Source organism: Gopherus evgoodei, chromosome 5 (genome assembly GCF_007399415.2).
Source record: "Gopherus evgoodei ecotype Sinaloan lineage chromosome 5, rGopEvg1_v1.p, whole genome shotgun sequence".
In the NCBI taxonomy this organism is placed as follows: domain Eukaryota; kingdom Metazoa; phylum Chordata; order Testudines; family Testudinidae; genus Gopherus; species Gopherus evgoodei.
The window spans coordinates 85,721,937-85,738,578 of NC_044326.1; the positions used below are offsets into that span (position 1 = coordinate 85,721,937).

A 16,642-nucleotide genomic window follows, 5' to 3' on the forward strand; every position below is an offset into this window, starting at 1 on the left:
GTACGCCCACATCTCAAATACTGTGTACAGATGTGGTCTCCTCACCTCAAAAAGATATTCTAGCACTAGAAAAAGTTCAGAAAAGGGCAACTAAAATGATTAGGAGTTTGGAGAGGGTCCCATATGAGGAAAGATTAAAGAGGCTAGGCCTCTTCAGCTTGGAAAAGAGGAGACTAAGGGGGGATATGATAGAGGTATATAAAATCATGAGTGATGTAGAGAAAGTGGATAAGGAAAAGTTATGTACTTATTCCCATAATACAAGAACTAGGGGTCACCAAATGAAATTAATGGGTACCAGGTTTAAAACAAATAAAAAGAAGTTCTTCACACAGTGCACAGTCAACTTGTGGAACTCCTTACCTGAGGAGGTTGTGAAGGCTGGGACTATAATATAACAATGTTTAAAAGGGAACTGGATAAATTCATGGTGGCTAAGTCCATAAATGGCTATTAGCCAGGATGGGTAAGGAAAGGTGTCCCTAACCTCTGTTCACCAGAGGATGGAGATGGATGGCAGGAGAGAGATCACTTGATCATTGCCTGTTAGCTTCACTCCCTCTGGGGCACCTGGCATGGGCCACTGTCGGTAGATAGATACTGGGCTAGATGGACCTTTGGTCTGACCCAGTACGGCCGTTCTTATACGTTCTTATGTTCTTTAAGATATTAGAATGGGAGTACAGCTAGACCAACACAACCCAAATGAAAATTTATGGAAACAAAAACATAAGGAATCCAAAATAAGTTAAAAAAACCAAGCCAACACATTATAGTTGATCAAGATTCATTTGGGGAAGGAGAAGTTAAGTGCCTTCATATTTAAGCCCCCATCCACTTACCAAGGAAGTTAGTGGGTGTCTTTCTAATGACTTCCATGGATGCTGAAATCGGTGCATGGAGAAAGGTATAGGGCCTGTGTTGCAGCACACCCACTCCAGCACAAGCTAAATAAGGTTCCTCAGAGCTTGTTAATACCACTTTGCTTCAACTAGAAAGGGCTGCTATATAACATATTGAAGTTTCTAATCTGTTAGCCCAGTATGCCCACAAGGGTACCCTAATAACCTTAACACCACATGGATGTAGCAGAGTCTTCTACAACTAAGTCCAAACTCTAGATGTTGCAGAACGTTGGGCAAACACACACTTAGCCCTCCAATACAGTGTAAATAAATACTGTACATTGTGAAAATCCATCCATTTTGCCACTTTGATATTGATAAACATGACATTTTGCAGTGACTTTGGATCAGACACAGAAATTCCAGGACTGTTGTCCTGACAACAAGTATGCAATGTTTTCTGGTAGCAGAAAAAGGATGCCTTTGAGCAACTTACTGTTTTCGTCACAGACACGGGAATACTGCTTAAGTTATATTACATTAAAAGAGTCCAATGGGTACCAAAATAAATAGTATATATGGGAAGTGTCAGCAAATTGTCTCAAAATCTAAGTGCCAACTGTACCTAGAGATTCTTTCTATACTCTCCCCCCCTTCTCAGGTTCTCCCACAGAGAAAGCCTTGCCATTTCTTTAAGTTCCAGCAAGTTTTGTATTTGTTTAATATAATATTAACTTTAATTCATTTGGTAACTATCCTAATCAGGATAGGTCCAACAACCATTCCTTCCTAAGGAGGTTACCACTGTACTTATTTTTACTCTCAAAGTCTAAGACTATGTTTATAGAGGCCCAGCTCCTAAATGAAGCTTTCTAAGCAGCTTTTGAGAACACATGTTGTTTTACTAGCTCTAGGTACAGTGTCACTAAGTGAAGTGGATCTCCTGAGGCCCCCCATCAGTGACCCACTGACTATTTATTTTTTCTACATTTAGAATCCCCAGACTAACTCTTTTAGCTGATCCACTGCAAGAGTCTTAGGTCTTATCCAGTTCCAGAGTACAGAACGTAATTATCTGCTAGCTCTTCTTTTGGAGTATCCTGCACTTATTGTCTGCAGTGTATTAAACGGTTAAGAATACAATTGTATGACTCCTGAGGAACCCCACATCCCCAAAAGAGGCTATCCCATGAGCAACATTACAGTGGAAAGCTATGGATCCACATTGATACTGATTTCCATTTTTATAAAGCTAATAATCAGTTTTTTTCTGAATGCAGTTATATCGGAAAGCCCAGAGGCACAGCATGTTCATGGCCTGTTTATTCCCAACTAAAGGAATGATGTCAGCATGTTTTTATAAAACTTTAATTGTATTACAAATATTTTCAACGCTATATAGTATTACAGAAGAAGTTAAGTGTGGCTATTTAGGGCCCCCCATTCTCCCTTCTGCACTTACTCAGAACTTCCTAGATGTTCTCTACACTAACTGTAGGGAATACCTCATTAATTTTATCAAAGGCAATATTGAAATTGCTAATGGGTGATCACTGTAATAGTTTTTGTTCTAAAATTATTTAAGTATTTTCAGCAGTGTTGAAAATACAACTTAAAGGGACCATTGTCACCTTGAAATTGGTTATGAGTTACATCAAGTCAGTTAAAAGGAGCTTCATGTACATACATGAAGTCCATATAGCAATTTTTGTGACTATATCTTAATCCTATTGCTGTGTGAAAGGCCCAGATAAAACAAAATCCAAGGTCTAGGTGCTGCAAGTGACACCTGCATGGGCAAATCCCTATGCCAGTGCCGAGCCACAATTAATTCAATAGGGCCACCTATATAGGTTTCCCCTTGCAGGATCAGAGCCCAACTGACTCTAAAGGGGAAATGGTGAAAATGATCACACAAAATGCTGGCAAATGCAGAAAGTAAAACATACTGAAAACAGAATGAAAGTTCATGTTTCCCCTGATCTATTTCACTTACAGTAATCTGAGGTGTTACTGGTAACAGTAAGTGCATTTTTTTAATTTGGCTGTGCACCTAAAGTTCAGGATTTAATAAATACAGCAGCCCTGAGTTTGCACACTGCTTTCTGAAAATCAAAGTCTTGGCTTGTGCAAAGGTATAAAGGGGAGTATGATTAACAATTATTGTGTTATATACCCAGATTTCCAATCTACTTACAGATGCAGTGGTGTAACACATTTTGGAGTCCCTTGCTGTTATCAAATTGTGCGATTTAAAAAAATAAATCTATTTAATCTTCCCTCTACATGATCTCCCCTTGGAAGCTTGTTTTTATTCAATTTTTTCCTCCTCTTAAAAAAAAATGTATCCATGACTGTTAGTATTTCTGTTAGCAAATGATCAACATTATAAATGCAAACTGGACTAATTTTAGCATCGATGAGAGCACTATTCAAATGCATCTATCGTCAGGCATGCATCACAGAGTCCCCTTATCAATATATTTTGTCATTCAGCTCTTCACAAATGAATTCTCACAATCATTTGCCCAAGTCAAAGATTTTACCATGAATCCTGGCTTATATCCAGCATTAAGTTTTGGAAGTTCAAACTGTTTGCTTTGAAAGCAAAATGAAAATACTTCTATTAAAGTAAAAGCTAAACTAACATATTATTTCATGAGGTTTATTTGTGCATCCTCCCTTTGCCCAACCTAACTAAGCACAGAAAATAAACTAGTGAAGCGAAACTCACACCCAAAACAAAACAATGATTTCTGTGGGACCTTATAGCTCCAGGGTCTTCATTGGCCTGATACAAATTCCCACTGAGATCACTGGCCAAACTCATATTGATTTCAATGGGCGTTGGATCAGGCCCCCTTAAAAACTCCATCACAACCCTCTGGTGGATGGGTTAGTGAGGTGTCCACAAGAGCTTTGTCTGCCCACTATGGAATTGTCATGCACTTAATTACATCCTTTCAGAAACCAAACTGCTGTCTGTGGTGTGAACATGCTTTACTTTACAGAGCATATTTTCAAAACTGGATTACAGAGGAAAACAAGAAAAGTTTATGCTGTGAGAAACTGATGCTGCCTAGTCAATAGCTGAATATAACTGACATGGCAAGAATTTATGACACATCTTGAACGGAGCAAGAGAAAGAAACAGTTATTATCCAGCAACTATATATCACACTATACACAGGCAGCACCACCTATAATTAAGTTTGGCTGCCACTTCCCTTTACAAAATCCTGTTTTCACTTTCCAATAAGTTTGCCAAACTTTAACCATTCAGTCTGAAATTTTCCATGCTGGATGTTTGCCTCCAGCTGATTTTTTTTTTAATTTAAATTTCAGCCAAAACACTTCATTTGCTTCAGAGAACAAGTCTAATGAAAAACATTGTTTTTCCAATGTTAAAAAAATTGAGACCTTTCATTTGAAGTGCTCCAGCATCCCATGCTTTGTAGCAGGGACTTGAAATCTGGCAGAGGGGGTAACCTTGTTGTCAGGGATGTGCCTTTTGTCATCCCTGTGAAAATCTGCCCACATTTGGCATGCTATAAACCTATTGGGGTGGGCGGGGAAAAATCACATGCTCAGCTGCTCAGCAGCGTTGCTATAGTTATATCAGTCAAACTCTCTAAAGAGTCTGTCTTCATTGAACATCCTCAAGCCTCTCTCAGCTCAGTTGCAAGTTTAATTTGGCCCCTTGCATGTACGTATGCCAACAGTCTTTATTTACATAATCACATACTACTTTTTCCAGAACACTCATTTCGTTCAATAGAGGATGGATGGTGCTCACTATTAAGCATCTATTCAATTCAGAAAGCCAAATTAAGGTTGCAAGGGCAACCTTAATCTGGCATTTCCTAATTTTTGCAACCTTAACTTTCTTGTAATATAGATTTGTATACATTGTTTTATATGGAAAAAAAAAAACCCAACCAACCAACCATGGTGAACATTTTCCAAAAAATTTCCGGAAAGTCCAGTATCAGTTTGGATGAGATAATATCTTTTATTGGACCAGTTTCTGTTGGTGAGAGAGACAAGCTTGTTGGCAGGTCTGGGAAAGGTACTCTCAGCATCCACAGAAAATGCAAGGTAAACCATGCTCTTTAGAACCAACAAAGCTAAACTACACTGCATATAGTATCAGTTTGCACATTTTATTTTACAAATCCTTAACAAGAAGTTATGCAGAGCCAAAGAGAAGAGCATATTTTGGTTTCGCTGTTCATGGGAAAACAGTTTTGCACAAGTGTTCAACCTTATTACACAGGAAGGATACAAACCTAAGCAGATTCTGTGTCATATGTATTTAGATATAAAGAACTTATATACAGTTTTGTCTACTTTTTAAAAAAATCATAGTGTATAACATATCAGAATTATAAAAAAGGAAGAACAGTAAAGAACACATAACTAAACTAAAATGATATAAACATGACAAAATGCTAATGAATCGACCATTAGTATATTGTGTTGAAGCAGGTCACAGGCCTTATGATCTGTGGGCTCTGTACAGCCACAGGCTGGGCACCCCAACTTGACCACACACACAAAAAAAATCTGTTTATGGAATTGCAACGGAAAGAAGAAAGGAAAAAGGATAAACAGTGATACAAAATTACCCAAGATTGTAGTCGTCTTTAGATTTAACTAAGTTAAAAGGAGATCAAAAAAAACGATGACTGGATAACAAAATGGCAGATAAAATTCCATGTTCATAAATGTGAATTAATACATATTGGAAAAATATAATTCCAACTGTACATACAAAATGATGGGGGTCTAAATTGGCTGTTACCAATTAAGAAAGATCTTGGAGTCATTGTGTATAGTTCTCTGAAAACATCTGTCCAATGTGCAGCAGCAGTCAAAAAAGCTAACAGAACAGTAGGATCCAATAGGAAAGGGATAGATAAGACAGTGAATATCTTAATGCCACTATATAAATCTATGGTATGCCCACACCTTGAATCCAGCATGCAGTTCTGGTCACCCCATCTCAAAACAATATGAGAAACGGAAAGGTACAGAGAAGGGCAACAAAATGATTAAGGGTCTGGAACAGCTTCCATATGAGGAGAGATTAAAGAGACTGACTATTCAGCCTGGAAAAGAGATGATTAAGGGGAGAGGGGTTATGATAGAGGTCTATAACATCATGGCAAGTGTGGAAAAAGCGAATACGGAAATGTTATTTCCCCCTTCACATAACACAAGAACCAGGGGTCACCCACTGAAATTAATAGATTTAAAACAAACAAAAAGAAGTACTTTACACAATGCACAATCACCCTGTGGAATTCGTTTCCAGGGATGTTGTAAAGATCAAAACTATAATTGGGTTCATAAAAAGAACTAGATAAATTCATGAAGGATAGGTCATCAGTGGCTATTAGCCAAGATGGTCATGGATGCAACCCCATGCTCTAGCGTCCCTAAGCCTCTGACTACCAGATGTTGACTGGACGACAAAGGCTGGATCACTTGATGGTTGCTGTCAAGGTTCCTTCCCCACTCTGAACTTTAGGGTACAGATGTGGGGACCCGCATTGAAGACCCCCAAGCTTATTTACCAGCTTAAGTTAACAGTAAGCTACCACCACCAAGAGTGTTTCAAATCTTAGGGGAGAGCCACTTGGAACTTTGCCTTCCCCGCAAAATTTCCCAAGTCCCTAACCCCTCCTTTCCTAGGCAGATTTGAGAATATTTCCTCACCCCCCTCCCCCAAGTCCTTACACCCCTTTTCCTGGGTAGGTTCACCAATTAGTCCTGGTGACAAGGATCCAAAACTCTTGGATCTTAAAACAATGAAAAATCAATCAGGTTCTTAGAAGAAGAATTTTAATTAAAGAAAAAAAGGTAAAAATCACCTCTGTAAAATCAGGATGGAAAATAACTTTACAGGGTAATCAGATTCAAAGAGCCCAGAGGAACCCCCTCTAGCCTTAGGTTCAAAGTTACAGCAAACAGAGGTAAACACTCTAGCAAAAAGGAACATTTACAAGTTGAGAAAACAAAAATAAAACTAACACGCCTTGCCTGGCTGTTGCAAGTGTGAAATGAGAGACTTGTTCAGAAAGATTTGGAGAGCATGGATTGTTGTCCGGTCCCTCTTAGTCCCAAGAGCGAACAAACCCCAAAACAAAGAGCACACAAACAAAAGCCTCCCCTCCCCACACCAAGATTTGAAAGTATCATGTCCCCTAATTGGTCCCTTGGGTCAGGTGTCAGCCAGGTTACCTGAGCTTCTTAACCCTTTTACAGGTAAAAGGATTTTGGCGTCTCTGGCCAGGAGGGATTTTATAGTATTGTACATAGGAGGGTTGTTACCCTTCCCTTTATAGTTATGACAGTTGCCCTGTTCTGTTCATTCCCTCAGTGGCCAGTGTCAGATGCCTCAGTCAGAAAACAAAATCCTGGGCTAGGTGGACCATTGATCTGACCTAGTATGGCCATTATGATGTTCTGAGGGGAGAGAAGACGACACCCACCATTTTGCGTCCAGCCAATTTTAGCATCTAATCATTCAAATGAACATACCAGTTCCAACCATATGCATACACACTAACAGCTTCTATATGAGAACATGAATTTTTCCCTTCCAATATCACTGTTGGTAACGAATGAATAAAATGGTGCTAATAAATAACCTTCCACGAGGCAATTCTTTTTTCAGGACTTTTATTGTCCTTTATTATGACAAAATATCAAAAAGAGGGAAAGTGGGACTGCTGTACAAATTCTACAATGAACTGAACACAAAGTTGGCAACCTCAGCTAGACAGGATGGTCATGTCTTTTTGATGGCAAAGGTGCCTGTACCAAACGACAGACCATGGTCTTGCAGAGCTGAAACACATTACAAAGGCAGGATTCATTGGGAAGCCTAGCACCGCGCTACCCATCACAAAACACTGCAAAAGCTTACTAATGAAGGGTCAAGAGCTGGAAGGGGGAGGGGGAAGTGGTCTGAAGTGGCACAGGAAAGTGCACTGAATTCAAAAGAAACTAGAAAGTAGGACAAGTTAATTCATTCAGGGCTTTACTCACCATTACTCACATAATGGAGAATGCAAATAAAGTCACCAAATGTCACCTAAGTATCTTGTAAATATCGTGGAACCCTTGGGCAGAGGCCAATGATTTACAGAAACAGATTCATTGTGTGTAGTGTTTGGAAACATGGTATAAATGCTTTTATCCAAACAATTAGTGAAAAACAAGACTCTGGGATTACATGCAGGCTCTGCAGTAATCCATATGTGAATATACATACTGCACAACCCAGTATTCAATACAATTCTGTTTTTAAATATCTAATGATTTTTAGCACTTGAAATATAAGAATGTCTGTATGAAATACTGTGCTGCTCAATAATAATGGTATGTGACTAAAATTAGATTATTTGGCTATCATAATAAACAGAGCAACTAGGTGAAAAAAAATCCAAGAGAGCCCCTGGGAGACACATTCAAGTAGAATCACTCTAGAAAAGGAAAAAAAGTCCTTGTTCCCTTTGTCACTAGCATTTGCAATCCTACAGTCCTTACACAGAAAGATAAGAGGATTGGATTGTAAAAAATCAATCCCCCCTATCTACACGATGATGAAAGTGATTTTTGAGATTTGTTTCCCAATATTTGGAGGTGAAGCAGAATATGCTGTACTTGGTGAAACTGTTTCAGCTTTCGATAAAACAGTTCAATAGATGTCCTATCAAAGAAACACCCCAACAGTTCATTTAGTCTATTTCATGTTGCCTGTCTCATGTCTCCATTATATCAAGAAAATAGGATTTACAATTACTGGAAATGCAATTACTTCATGCGTTACTAATATTAAACATGATGTGCCAAATTCAGTCCTGGAGGAGGGAAGTACAACTCCCATTGACTCCAGTGGGAAATAAGCCTAAAAGAAGTTTTCCCCATGCAGTACAATGTAAAGGCATGTATTTGCTCTAACTGGAATACAATAGTTTCATAATCTACTGCAATTTAAAAACAATAAATCTTTCCGCATTAAAAATCACAGCTGCAATATTCTCATAATACTGATGTTTTAACCACCCCCAAAATAAATATTCAAGTATGTGCACATTCATTTATGAATATTGTGTAATACACACCTGTACACAAACAGCTCAGTTTAACTTTCTTCCACATTACATCCAAACAAAAGCACACAGTATTTTGAAAAGTATTGTTCACCGTTGCCAGCAAGAGAAATAGGCTCTGACATCAGATGCTTTTACTGATGCATGATATAACCACCAAGAGCAACAGCTGAGCAACACTAATGCATTGAGAATAAATCAAAACGGGAGGCTTCAACGTGTAAGAGGTATACAAAATTGCTATGCTCCACCATCCAAGATACAAGTAAATTCTGCATAAGTCAGTTATTTTTTAGAAAACTATGATACGTTTAATTTTTACCATGGTTTGTATGACTTGACGTTGTTATGACAATCTTTCCCTAAACACACCATGACAAAAATACAGCCCCGCTTGGAGCTTATTTTTTTAAAAATCTAACCAGATTAATTAATGATGATGCTTACAGATGGGGAAGTAAGGAAGGAGGAGGAAAAAGATTATTCTTCCCATTTACTGTCTGTAGTAACACAGGTCCCAATCAGAAACGGGGCATCATTGTAAAAACTGAGATTGAAAGCGGCAGTCTCTGCTCCTAAGAGCTTACAATCTAGTTTGCACCTAATGCATTTTCCCTATCCTTTTCAGTCCTTGCCTCATTCAACGGATTCTTCACTTTTAGGTGTTTGGGGTCCCCCTGCAATCTAAAAAAATAAATTAAAAAAATTTCAGAAGCCCAATTCTTCCCTTTAGAGAAACAGAGTCCTCTTAAGGGCACCCTAACTCCTCTGAACATTTCTCCTTTCAGGAGATATACCTGAACAAAAGAGATTTTGGAATTGTCATGGCTCAATATTCATCAGCAGTCACTCACTGCCAGGGATGCTGTGAAGATCAGAAGTATAAACTGGTTTTTAAAAAGTTAGATAAATTCATAGATAATAGGCCCATAATGGCTATTATCCAAGATGGTCAGGGACACAACCCCATGCTCTGGGTATCCCATAACCTCTGACTGAATGACAAGGGATGAATCACTTGATAAATTGCCCTGTTCTGCTCACTCCCTCTGAAGCATCTAGCATCAGCCACTGTTGAAAGACAGGATGCTAGGCTAGCGGGACCATTGGTCTGACCGAGTTTGGCCATTCTTATATTGTCATTGTAGGTCTAAGAGTTGTTATTCTAGTCTGTTCCCTCCTTGCACAAGTGTGTTTTTAAAGTTGTAAGAGGCACCTTAAGAAAAAGTTCTTTCCTTGCCTAGCTATCTCCAGTTTTAGCCTGTGGGTAGGCTTACATTGCAGCTGGGAGATGAGATTCCCAATGTGGGTAGACACATTCACATTAGCTCAGCGGAAGCCAGCTTGCTAAAAATATCCGCATGGATGTTGCAGCACTGGCAGCGACTAATATTTTTAGCTATTCAAATATAAGCAGTTGGGTTTTTTTTGTTTTTTTGTTGTTGTTTTTTTAAAAAACCACCAGTTAGAAAGATTCTCAGACACTTAAAATTTTTGCACATAATATGACAGAAATTGCTTCTTTAAAACTTCAGAAACTTGCCCTGGACATATTCCTTACGAGCACAAGGTAGATCATTTTCAAAAGCACAAGTAAGAGTTGTTCACTGAACTCCCATTGCCTTTTAGTAGGAGTTTGATGGCAAACTCTCAATTTTGCCTTGGAGAATTTCCACCTAATGCTTTTGATATACACTAAGATAAAAATAGTTAGGAGTTAGGAAATCATTTTCCAACTAATTTTCATTACTCATTATTTTTACCGAACATAAATAGAATGGTTGACTGTACAAATTATTCTCTTATATAGGCATTAAAAGAGGGTGACAAATTTTCTAGCAATGTAAAACACACTGATGCGCAGAGCTCAAGATTCATGTTGGCATAATCTATACACCTTGTACCCTCTGCAGAATCTAGTGTAGACTGCTGATGTTCTCCTACGAATTGTAAGACTGATGGATGACTCAAGGTTTAAAAACCATCTACAAACAAAAAAAAAACCTCCTCAATGCATCTGATTCTGAGTCTCAACATGTGCTTCTTTCACTGTATAGTACAGTAATTGCAAATTCAAATAAATTTATCTTGCAGATTTGTTCCCTCCTTCCCTCTCAGAAGAGCATCATACACAAAAGTCAGGCTATTCAAAGATACAGTTTCTGCAGCAACCATTACACAACCACAGTTCTCATATTATAAATATTAATTCATAAAATTACCAGTCTACTGTAAAACTCTCAAAGAGGGTACATTACAGTTAGGGTTCCTAAAGTAACTGAATTTTGAATGCTTACAACTTAAAAACCCATCACAAACAAAAATCCCACAACCACCCACTCACCATAATGTCTCACTAACTTTTTGTTTGCGTGTGTAGCGGTGGTGACAGAAAGGGGGGATGGGAGAAGTTACTTACCTTTTAGTAACTGGAGCTTTTTGAGATGTGTGGTCCCTATCTGAATGCCTCTGTGGGATATGCATATGCTTTATGTGCCCAGAATCAAAGCATTTTGAAAGCAGTATCTGTTTGTCTGCACGTGCTCTGAATCTCCTTGTGCCTCCAAACAACATGATAAAAGGACAGTGTCGGCTGACCACGTCTCCAGTTCCTTTTTTACCGTGAATCCAAGCAAGGTCCGAAGCAGAGAGGAAGGAGGGTGGGGGCGGAATAGAGAGAGGGACCACATTTTTCAAAGAACCTCCACTTACTGTAGGGTAAGAACTTCCTCCTCCTCTTTGAGTGCTGGTCCCTAGGTGTATTGCACTGTTGGGAACTGATAAGCAGTACTCAAGTAGTGGAGGGTGCAAGGATGCAGGTTGCAGAGCCAGATAAAGGACTGCTGTCCCAGAGGATGTCTCAGCAGTGGAGTTCAGTCCTAGAGTATAACGTCTCATGAACATATGGACAGAAGTCTACATAGCTGCCTCAGAAATGTCAAACGAAGGCCCTTCCTGAAACGATGCTATCAATGTCATTTGTGCTCCTGTAGCACGAGCACTTGGCCCCTTGTTGGGATGGAATGAGAGGCAATTGATAGAGTAAGATACAACCCATGATCCACTTTGAGATCCTCTCCGAGGAGATAAGAGAAAGTCTGAGGTCCAGCTATGGCAACAAAGTCAGAGATTTTCAAATCAATCTTGTCCTTTGCAGGTAGAAGGTGAGAACATGTTGTACCTCAAGCGAAATGAAGCCTTCTCACGTCTCCGACTCATGCAGTTTGGGAATGAAGGGGTGAAGGGCAGGTAATTGCACAGGTTGGTTTATGCAGAACTCTGAAGCCATTCTGGGGATGTAGCTGTAATGACACTGTGTCCTTCTGGAATATAGTGCACAGGGGATCCACAATTAGGGCTCCCAATTTAATCTACAGTCCTGGCTGAGGTATGGCCACAATGCACCTTTCATGGACAAGTGATACATGTTCCAGGTAGCTAACAGCTCAAAGGGAGGCTTAGTAAGAGATGACAGCACAAGGTTCAAGTCCTTGTCAGGGGCAGGCTTCCCTACTGGTGGAAAAGTTTTAATTAGGGCCCTTTAAGAATCTGACAGCAGTTGAAACCAATCTTAATCCGACACTGGACAGCTGCAGGATAAATTCCACTGTCGCAAGTTACTGTGGCACAATTTCAACAGAAAGCTTTGGCCCATTCTCCTTCAATTTTTAAATGTGCTATTGTAGTAATAAAACACTGACAAAAATGATTAACATTTTTAATGGAAAACACACTCTCCATGTTTTCTGCTCTTTGAACCAATCACAAAGTCTCAAGATTTTTCTCCTGGTCCAACAGTGTTTCTTCTGCAGGCTGACTCCCACACTACTTTACATACGTCTATTACTACCTTATCTTCAGACACCTTTGTCTCCTCATCGAGCAACCAACCACCCAGAGAAGCCACAAGTGTGACTGTGTGCCCAGCTTCCCTTGTGGCAGGTTCACGGTGATGAAACTGCATTAAGATTGAATGGATCATATTCAGACTGGGAGTCTCCCTTGCTGCTCAGGCAAGCAGAAGCACCTCTTACATGAAAGCTAAGCTTGCAATCATCTATCTGCAAAATGGATGAGTGAGAGTTACCATACCACAGTAGCCACATGAGGGTCCATCACCACCACACAGTTTCTGTGCCCTTCACAACTCTTAGCAATCAGTGAAATAGCTAGGACTAAAACTTGTTGTCTCTGGGCTTCCAGTTTACTGAAACTGCTCTAGCCTACAGGACAATGTGAGAGGGAGTTTCTCCATCTCTCTTTCTCAGTTCCTCCAAAATAGCATCTTCATGAGACTGCCTGAAGCAGGGGGCCAAAACTGTACTAGAGTATTCACAATAAATCTTAGAGAGTTGGCAATATTGACTTAGAGCCTGAAACATAAGAGGAAAGATAAAGCACTCTTTATGGGGACGCATTCCAATTTTCAATAGCTTTTGAGTATGTACAATACCAGCTAATGTGGAGGCAAATCTCTATTACAGTAATTTCTAACACCTGCAGTAAAATATCTGACAGCAATGTAACAGTGCAATTAAAATATGCTTAAAATACAGAGGGGATGAAGAGTCACAACAGTGCTACGCATATTAACTTACGCCTAGTTTCTTCACTGTAAGCATTACTGATGATAAAAAAGGTTTATTTTTAAACTGAAAAATTAATGTAGTCTTACAGAAACAGCCCTGCACTATCATTGGTTCAGTTCCCTCCTCACCCACAGGTAACCAGTATTTGCTGAAATTACAGTTGCATCATAAAGTTATAAATCCTCATTTTTCCCCTCTCATAAGGCAACGTTATTTTTACAAAGCTAGAAAATATTAATTTTACACTACGTTCTGTAAACTGAAAGGTTATTTATTGGGATTAATGCTTTGGCACAGAACCTAAGTCAGATGGGAATTATACTGGGGGTCTCAGATTCTCTGGGGAAGCCAGATGATGAAAAATGAAGGAACAGATCTTAGATATCAATTATACTGTTAATCCTATTTCTCTTGCTCTTGCCTATCCATTTCTTGTTGATATTAGGAAATGCTGCCTAATCTCACATCAGCAAGGCCCAAGACAAGCCTCCCACTAGAAACATTTACTTACATACAGAGTGTCACTTACCACTCTTTAATAAATTATGGGATCCTTATGTGGAGCTGGCCTAAAAGAACATTGAAGAGAATTTGTTCCAATTTAGCAGCATGGAGATAACTACCTAGACAACACTGGTTTTCAGGGACCAAGCGTGAGCTAAAAGCATTACCTATTGTTTGAGGCATGTTCTTTCAATCAGTACAATTTGTTATACTGTACTGACAACCTTTTGGGGAAGGATCCCAACTTTTTAGTCTTGGTGAATTGTTATGGAAATTCCCAATAAAATTGTTAATAAAAACCACCAAGCAGATGCTATGAAGGAGGAAGAGAGGTGAGTCAAGATGAGGATGGACAAACAATATTTTATGTCCATTATGTGACCAGTACATGCTTTCTATTTCTATACCATACAGCTGGCAACAGAATGTGCTTTCTTGAACATAAGGAAACAATTTCAGCACAAGGTTACTGTCCCCCGTCATTTGACTACATTATTGACCTGTAGGGCAATATCTAGTCTGTGCTGGAAACTACTTTGAGCTCCTTTAACAAGATCTAAACACTCCATCCTTTATTTGGGGCAGAGAGGATTAACTTTCTAAACAAAGTTTAGTCTGTCTCACCTCACTTCAGAGTAGGAAGGAGGGATTCCAGAAATGAATGAAGAGAAAAGATACAGCTCTCACTCTGCTTGTAGGAAGACATCAAGCAAATCCTCCAGAATAAAGGAAAAGAAAGTCTAGGCCATGGTACTTTTACCAAAGCATTTTGTCTTGCACTCATGCCCTGTCAGAATCTGGGAAACAGGAATTAGATTCTGTTGAGAGTTGGACAACTAACAATCTAAAAGTCCAGATCTTATTGTTATAACTACAGGTCATTGGTGTTCAAAGGAATGAAGAATGTTTAATTGGATGTTATAAATTATAGCTTAAAATAAATAACTCTCTCATAATACACAAAATCTCAAGAAAATGTTTCTCAATACATAACTATAGTCATGTTGTTGCTATAATAAAAGAATAACAGTCTGATGTGTAGATGAAAAATATTAGACAATTATTGTGAGACTTTTCTTTCCAATGTACTGCTTGAAATTAAAAGGAAGGTTTACTCAAAAGATCACTAATTTAAAGATCTTTTCCCCTCAGAGTGTGAATCTCTCAACTGAAAATAAAACAACTAACAAGTGAACTAAGGATTCCTTTTGAAATGAAGAGGAATGTTGTGGGGAAAATTATTTTGCAAATAATATCTGAATGCCTTTACTTAAAACAAACATCCTATATCAATTCCAAATTAGCAGAGCACAATTTATACTTTTCTTAATTTTTGAGAGGCCAGAAAGGTTAGTAGAGTATTTTCTAGAAGATAAAAAAAAAAACCACCCAACCAACCACACAACAGCAGTTTCATTTTGTAATTGTAAAATGTCTTTTTTTAAAGTTGCCTTTCAAGTTTTGCCAGCAGCAGGACATCAACACAAAAGAATTGACTTTCTAGCAAATTTGGAAGAATAAGTAATTACTGCATTAGGGAAAATGGGCTCAGAAATCTCCATTAGCTGCTAACTGCAAGCAAAGTGCCTTTCCATCTGCCAAACCGTACAAATGCCCTTGGTGCCAGCCTCTACGTATACCCAGCAAAGGACAAACAAAAAAAACCCTGCACACACACAGTGTTATATGTGTGAGAGTCAGGCCATTACTGAAGGAAAGGCAGAAGCATCTCTCCCCTCTAGGAAGGTGAAACAGTTACCTGTCAAAGCAAAGGAGCCTTTCTGCTAATCAGTGTGCCTGAAGACAGAGCCCCCATAGAGTTACCTGTGCAGCCACCCACACTATTAGCTAATCAGCAAGAATATGACTAAGGTGGAAGTATAGCTAGGCAACTTGCTATTTCCCTCACTAGAAAGAATAATTGAGGCTTGCAGAAACACTGCTACAGCATGAAATGAAGGAATGACTGCCTGTTGGGAAACAGCAAATTACTCTAAAATTTACTCCTTCCCTCTCCCCCCCATTTCTTCCTCAAATGTATGATGAGTCAATGTAATGCAGCACCTGCAAAGAAGTCAGGAATTGGTTAAGTGGCATTTGGGCTCAGTGCTGCCTTTGTCCCTATGTAAAAATGGAAAAAACAAAACAAAATGAATGCTGCACTGTGAAGGATAGTTCTGTCAATAGATCAAAGCCTACTCAGATTCAATTATATTAGCCAAGACCTTAATTTGCTCCATGCTTTATGTATATTGTGCGGGTGGGAACAGGGAAGGAGAGCGAGCTTTTATGAGCCGGTTGCGTAGAAATATCTGCTTCCACAGCTTCATTTTGGAAAGGGAGATGCATATAAAGAAGCAGAATTTCAGCATGAAGTTACTGATATCACTGTCCCCAGCAATCTAAATACATTACTGCCCCGTAGGGCAGTTCTCAGTCTGTGCTGGGGTAACAGTCTGAATCTCCCTCCCTTAATAGAGCAGTTGCCATCTTTACTCTTCTCCACAGCTGAAAAAACTGCACAATAACGAAGAGGTAACAGTGACAGTTCCCCTCAGGCCTGCAGCTGAGGAATAAAGCA

At 39.1% G+C, this 16,642-nt stretch overlaps 1 protein-coding gene across 5 annotated transcripts in view; it reads right to left on the reverse strand.

The window, feature by feature from the left end:
* DCLK2 (doublecortin like kinase 2) overlaps positions 1–16,642 on the reverse strand; it is a 144,340-nt gene that overhangs the window by 102,763 nt on the left and 24,935 nt on the right. The window lies entirely within an intron of this gene.